Consider the following 7,084-nt stretch of genomic DNA (forward strand, 5'->3'; position numbering starts at 1 on the left):
ACAGACAGTGAAACGTTGGCATCATTCTTCAGGAGACACATAAGGGAAGGTGACCGAGCACAGGTGTGGGGCCAGAGGCTCAAGGTATAATGGACTTGTGGCTGGCACTAGCTTCTGAGCTTTCCCGGTTTCCTTAACCATGTCCAGGAGGCCCAGAGAGCCACAGGTCTGAGAGAAAAGTGAGAGGAAGCAAGGTTCCAGAACCACCATCTCTGGGAAAATATGGCATTGAGGACTGGCAAACAGATTTACTAATGGGAAAAACTATGCTGAGAAATACTTTTGCTGTATCAGAGCACATGGGGAGATTTAGCCAAAGGTTCAAAGAAATCTTAGCAAAGAAAAAAAGCAACAATTAGCCTCAGGAAACTAAAAACGTTATACAAGAAAATAAATGTCATGATAGTACACTACTTGGCTCAGCATTAAACAAGATTAACTGTGTGTTGCTTTTATTGATTGATTGAATGATTGATTGTGTGTGTGTGTGTGGAGATGGAATCTCATTATGCCCATGCCCATGCTGGTCTTGAGCTTCTGTGCTCAAGCAATCCTCCCAGCTCAGCCTCCCAAAATGCTGGGCTCCCAAGCATAAGCCACCACCCCTGGCCTTTTTTGTTTAATTGTAAGCTTGTTAGCAATATTTGACTTTTAAAACTGTATTCAAATATTATTTTGATTGAAAGTTTCTTCGAAAAGTGTTTAGTTTTTTTTTAGGATCTTCTGTTAGAGAAAGCAGATTGGGCCTGAGTTTAGTGTGGCATTGGCAAAAAGTTAGATCTTGATGCTCAGTGGTTATGTTCTCCTAGCTCTTTTCTCTAAAAGGTTCAAGTTCAGAGGAAAGTCAGAGGCTTGAGATGTGGCATCAGATTGTGTCCTCTTAGGGGAATGGGAACATCTGAAAGTCACCCATAGCTCAGAGCACCTCAAAAGCATCAGACATACTTGTGAGCTGGTCATTTCACTGGCAGGGCAGCCTGGGACTGAGAGTCAGTGGGCAGGCTCCAGTGCTGGCTCCACCACCGACAGGTTGACCTCAAACAGTTAATTCCACACATCTCACACTTTATCCTGGGCTTCAGTTTGTTCAGCTTCAAAACTGATAGGGCAGGGAAAGGGCACAAGACAATTATCTACTGGTTGTTATGTCCAGTCATGAAAGTTGATCCAGTACCTCCTACATCCCTGCTGGTCACAGGAGTTAAGCCTTGAACCAAAGCCCAAAAAGCTCTGTTCTCATGTGGTATTTAGCTTAGCGGGGGGATGGACAAGAAACCAGGAAGCACATACATAAATGACTACAAATCTTGGAGATAAAACTAACGGCAAGCAGGTTGTGGGGAGCTTATTAGGTGGACTGGTCAGGGAAAGTCTCTCTGAGGAGGTAACTTTTGAGCTGAGATTTGCATGATGAGAAAAGGCATTACAGGGTTTATCCAAAGTGCCATGGGAAGAGAGGGTTCAAAGGAGCACAGATGGGCTTTAAGTGGGAATGTGTGATATGGACTGATTTGTGGGTTAAAAACACTCCCTGGCTGCTGTGGGAGGACGAGATGGGTGAAGCAGGGAGATATCTAAGAGGCTGCTGCTGTAGTCCAAGGTTGGAGAAGAGTGAATAGATTTGAGCTATAATTGGGAGTGCTAGAGTGTTTCTGCAGTTCTTCCAGCTGAGGTTATAGTGTAACCACCTTCAATCTGCCTCAAGACAAGTCTAGTCATCTTACCTTGGAAGGACCAGGCCATCAAGCTATAAGCAGCGATTTAATGGTGACTCCTCCTAAGGAAACTGCCAGGCCAGGCAGAGCCTTTGTGCACTTTTTGAAAGGACATCCTTTTCTCCAGGCAAATACAGGTCTATGCCAGGGCTCATCATGGTTTGGCTGGTGAGGATGATCTCGCCCTGGGCTGGGTGCCTTTGTGCTGTGTACAGATCCGGCCAGAGGGTAGGTAGCAGCTCTGTCTTCTAGGTGGGAAAGGCCCTACCTTCAAAGCTGGAACAACAGAGACTTCCCAGACTCGTGGCAGTGCTAGGCACTGGGAGGAGGGAGGGGCTGTGGTTACAGCTCCCTTTAAAAATCCTTGATAGCGGCCAGGCGCGGTGGCTCACGCCTGTAATCCCAGCACTTTGGGAGGCTGAGGCGGGTGGATCATGAGGTCAGGAGATGGAGACCATTCTGGCTAACACGGTGAAACCCCATCTCTACTAAAAATACAAAAAAATTAGCCAGGTGTGCGCCTGTAGTCCCAGCTACTCGGGAGGCTGAGGCAGGAGAATGGCATGAACTCGGGAGGCGGAGCTTGCAGTGAGCCAAGATCGCACCACTGCACTCCAGCCTGGGCGACAGAGCAAGACTCCGTTTCAAAAAAAAAAAAAAAAAAATCCTTGATAGCTATGGGTGATCTCTAATCAAAAGTATCCCCCCCCACACACCCAAATTTAACTTCCCTTCAGAGGGTGGCACGTCTCTCCATCACCACCACTCCCAATCTGAGTACCCGATGGAATCCCATTGCCTCACTTCACGAGTGGGCAAACTGAGGCCAGGGAGAGGGGCCGCTGCTTGCCTGAGGCCGTGGATGTCGAGGGTTGGGGCAGCTCTGAACCCCGGGTTGTTTGCCTCCCCAGGTGGAGCCCATGGAGATCCCTGGGCTCCAAGAGAACCGCCCACATCGGGTGTTCTTGACTGGCCGCCTGGGCAGGCGAGAGGAATACGGGCTGCACTTGGAGGGGATGCTCAAGTACCTCGGGAGGAGAAGCTTTCTATTTTGCGCGAGAGGAATTAGAAGCCCTTGGAAGAAGAGCCCTCATCCCAGAAAATGAAAGCATAGCGCAGGCTGTGAGGTGTCCCCTGGCGGCGTCTACAGGCGCTGCGCGTCCCGCCGAGGCCGCGCCCCTGATGGAGCTGGGTCCGCCCCGCGCGGCCGCCCTCGCTTCCCTGCGAGGATCTGGAATTCGCGGGAGCCCCAGCCTGGCTCCGGAGCCCAGGACCTCATCGACCGCCAGGAATTCAATAGCAACGGGCCGGGGGAAAAAAAGGAGGGAGCTGAGGGGCTAGAGAGAGGAAAGGACTGGAGGAGGAGGAGAAATAAATGAGGCAAAGAAGCAAAGGCCGGAGAGCGGCACACTCTGACATTCATGAACTTCCAGGGAACCTTCTGGATCTAGACTCCTCCCCCGCAACCCCGGATGTTTCTGGTCTGTCCTTGATTGGCCCCATCTATGTTTGTCTTAGTCCCTTGTCTGTTTCTTATAACAGAATACCTGAAACTAGGTAATTTGTAAAGAAAAGAAATTTATTCCTAATAGTTATGGAGGCTTAGAACTCAGGGGTGGCGGGGCTGCATGGGCGAGGGCCTTCCTGCTGGTGGGGACCCTGCAGAGTCCTGAGACTGCACGGGAAGCACATGGCGAGGCGGCTGGGCAGGCTAGTCCCGGCTCAGGACAGTCTTCCGCTTCTAATAAAGCTATCAGTCCCGCTTCTGTGATAACCCATTAAGTCATTAACCCACAAATGGATTATGACAGGAGCCTTCGTGACCCAATCACCTCTTAAAAGGCCTCACCTCTCAATATTGCCACACTGGAAATTAAATCTGTCTCTCGTGTCTCTCTCTCTCTCTCTCTCTCTCTCTCTCTCTCTCTCTCTCTCTCTCTGTGTGTGTGTGTGTGTGTGTGTATCTTTTAAGTTCAACTTCTATTCTAGAGTCAGGGGTACACGTGCCGGTTTGTTATATGCGTATATCTCATGATGCTGAGGTTTGAGGTATGATCGATCCCGTTACCCAGCTAGTGAGCACAGTGCACAATAGGTAGTTTTTCAATCTCTGCACCCTCTGTTCCTCGCCCATTTAGTAGTTCCCAGTGTCTATTTTTCTCATCTTTGTATCTCGGAGTGCCCAGAATTTGGCGCCCACTTATAAGTGAGAACACACAGCATTTGATTTTCTGTTCCTGCATTATTTCACTTAGGATAATAGCTTTTAGCTGTATCCATGTTGCTGCAAAGGACATGATTTTCTTCTTTATTATAGCTGCATAGCATTCCGTGGTATATATGTACCACATTTTCTTCATCCAGTCCACTGGTGATGGACACATAGGTTGATTCCATGTCTTTGCTTTGGTGAATAGTGCTGCAACGAACATACAAATGTATGTGTCGTTTTGATAGAATAATTTATATTATTTTGGATAGATACCAGTAATGAGATTGCTGGTTCAAATGGTAGTTCTAAGTTCTTTGAGAAATCTCCAAACTGTTTTCCACAGTGGCTTAACTAATTTACATTCCCACCAACAGTGTATAAACATTCTCTTTTCTCTGCAATCTCACCAGCATGTTTGTGTGTATGTGTGTTTACTTTTCAGTGATAGCCATTCTGACTAGTATGAGATGGTATCTGTCAGATGGTAAACACTCAGATGGCTTTGATTTGCTTTTTTCTGATAATTACTGATGTTGAGTATTTTTTCATGATTGGCTACTTGTATATCTTCTTTTGAGAAGTGTCTGTTCACACCTTTTGTCCACTGTTTCTGTTTCCTATAGATGGGATCTTGCTCTGTCGCTGGAGTTCAGTGGTGCAAGTATGGCTCACTGTAGCCTCAAACTCTCGAGCTCAAGGGATCCTCCCGCCACAGCCTCCCGAGTAGCTGGGATTACAGTTGTGTGCCACCAATCTGGCTAATTCTTATATTTTTGAAGAGACAGAGTCTTGCTGTGTTGCCAAGGCTGGTCTTAAACTCCTTGCCTCAAGCAGTCTTAAACCTCAGCCCTCCAAAGTGTTGGGAGTACAGGCATGAGCCACTGTGCTCAGCCTTGCCTACTTTTTAATGGGGTTATTTGTGCTTTGCTTGTGGAATTGTTTAAGCTCCTTATAGATTCTGGGGATCTTAGGTCTTTGTCAAGTGTATAGTTTGCAAATATTTTCATCCATTCTGTAGGTTGTCTCTCCACTCTGTTGATAGTTTCTTTTACTGTGCAGAAGTTCTTTAGTTTAATTAGGTCCCACTTGTCAACTTTTGTTTTTGTTGCAGTTGCCTTTGCGGACTTAGTCATAAACTCTTTCCCAAGGCCAATGTACAGAATGATGTTTCCTCGATTTTCTTCTAAGATTCTAAATAGTTTGAGGTCTTACATTTAAATATTTAATCCATCTTGAGTTACTTTTTGTGTATGGTGAGAGGTAAGTTTCAATTTCATTCTTCTGCATATAGTTGGCCAGTTATCCCAGCATCATTTATTGAATAGGGAGCTCTTTCCCCATTGATTATTTTTGTCAACTTTGTCAAAGGTCAGATGGCTGTAGGTTTGCAGGAGATTAAATTTCAAAATTAGTTTTGGAGGAGGCAAATATTCAAACCATGACAATATTCATTCATTCATTGATTCAATTCAATATCATTGAGTGCCAGGCCTTGTACCAGCTGCTGGTGTGCAGACATGAGCCAAGCAGGCCAGTATCTGTCTTTGTGTAGCTTAGACAGACAGATGGTAGTCAAACAAAATCCCAATACAAAATAAACAGAGATGAATGCTGAGGCAGAAAAGAACAGCCACTTTGAGCACATAATAGGGGGACATCATATTTTTGGTGGTCAGGGACCTTGAGGATGAGATAAAATTCTTTCCTTCCAACTTTTTTATTTTGAAAATTTCAAATCCATAGAAAAGTTGCAAGAATATTACAAGGAATATCTTATACCCATTATCTAGATTTACTATTTAATATTTTGTCACATTTGTTCTCTCTCAATTTTTTTTTTCTGTGCCATTTGAGAGAAAGTTGCAGACATCATGACTCTTTACCCCTAAATATTTCAGCATACATATGCTAAGAACAAGCACTTTCTATAGAACAACGATGTCTTGTTCAATTAATTTCAGATTAACGTACTATTTGCATCGATATACAGACTGTTACGGGCTCAACTATGTCTACCCTAACAATTATATGTTGAAGTCCCAACCCCTAGTACCTCAAATTGTGACTATACTTGAAGATAGGGTTTTTTAAAGATGTAATTAAGGTTAAATGAGGTCACATGGGTGGGCCCTAACCAAAATGACTAGTGTCCTTATAAGAAGAGGAAATTAGACTGGGTGCGGTGGCTCACGCCTGTAATCTCAGCATTTTGGGAGGCCAAGGCGGGTGGATCACTTGAGGCCAACATGGTGAAACCTCGTCTCTACTAAAAATACAAAAAATAGCTGGGAGTGGTAGCACACACCTGTAATCCCAGCTACTTGGGAGGCTGAGGCAGGAGAATCACTTGAACCCGGGAGGCAGAGGTTGCAGTAAACCAAGATCATGCCACTGCACTCCAACCTGGGCAACAGAGGGAAACTCCGTCTCAAAAAAAAAAAAAAAAAAAAGAGGAAATGAGGATACAGATGTGTGCAGGCACTGAGGGAAGATCATATGAAGATGCAGTGAAAAGGTGAGAGGAGAGAGGCCTCAGATGAAACCAAACTGCTGACACTTTGATCTGGGACTTCTAGCCTCCAGAACTATGAGAAAATACATTTCTGCTGTTTAAGCTACCCCATCTCAGATATTTTGTTATGGCAGTCTTAGTAGACTATGGACCACACAGACCACAGTCGAATTTTTGTAATTGTCCCAGTAATATTCTTTATACCTCTTTTTAAAAATCTGGGAACCGCTCAAGGATCACATGTTGCATTTCATTGTCAATCTAGTCTAGAACAGTCTAGAGTTTGCCCATAAATCTACAACAGTCTTCCCCACATTTTTCTTTATGGTCTGCCCTGCCATTGATGTCTTTGAAGGATCTGGGCCAATTTTCTTCTACAATGTCCGACAGTCTAGATTAATCTGATGGTTAGAATCCACTTTAAGATTTTTGGCTAGAGTACTTCGTGGTAATGTTGAGTGGATAAGGTAGGCATTGAAAACCAGTAGTGGGCAGTCTGGGCAGAAATGACAAATGCTGCTATTCACAGAGCACACACTGTGCAGGTGGCACTGCTACAGGCATCTTGGGTGTCCTGCATTCATGGAGGGAGGGCAGTGAGAGCCTGTGTATGTGCAGGGGAAGTGCAGGGCTGTAGGAGCACCA

This window comes from Macaca nemestrina, chromosome 9 (assembly GCF_043159975.1).
Source record: "Macaca nemestrina isolate mMacNem1 chromosome 9, mMacNem.hap1, whole genome shotgun sequence".
In the NCBI taxonomy this organism is placed as follows: Eukaryota; Metazoa; Chordata; class Mammalia; order Primates; family Cercopithecidae; genus Macaca; species Macaca nemestrina.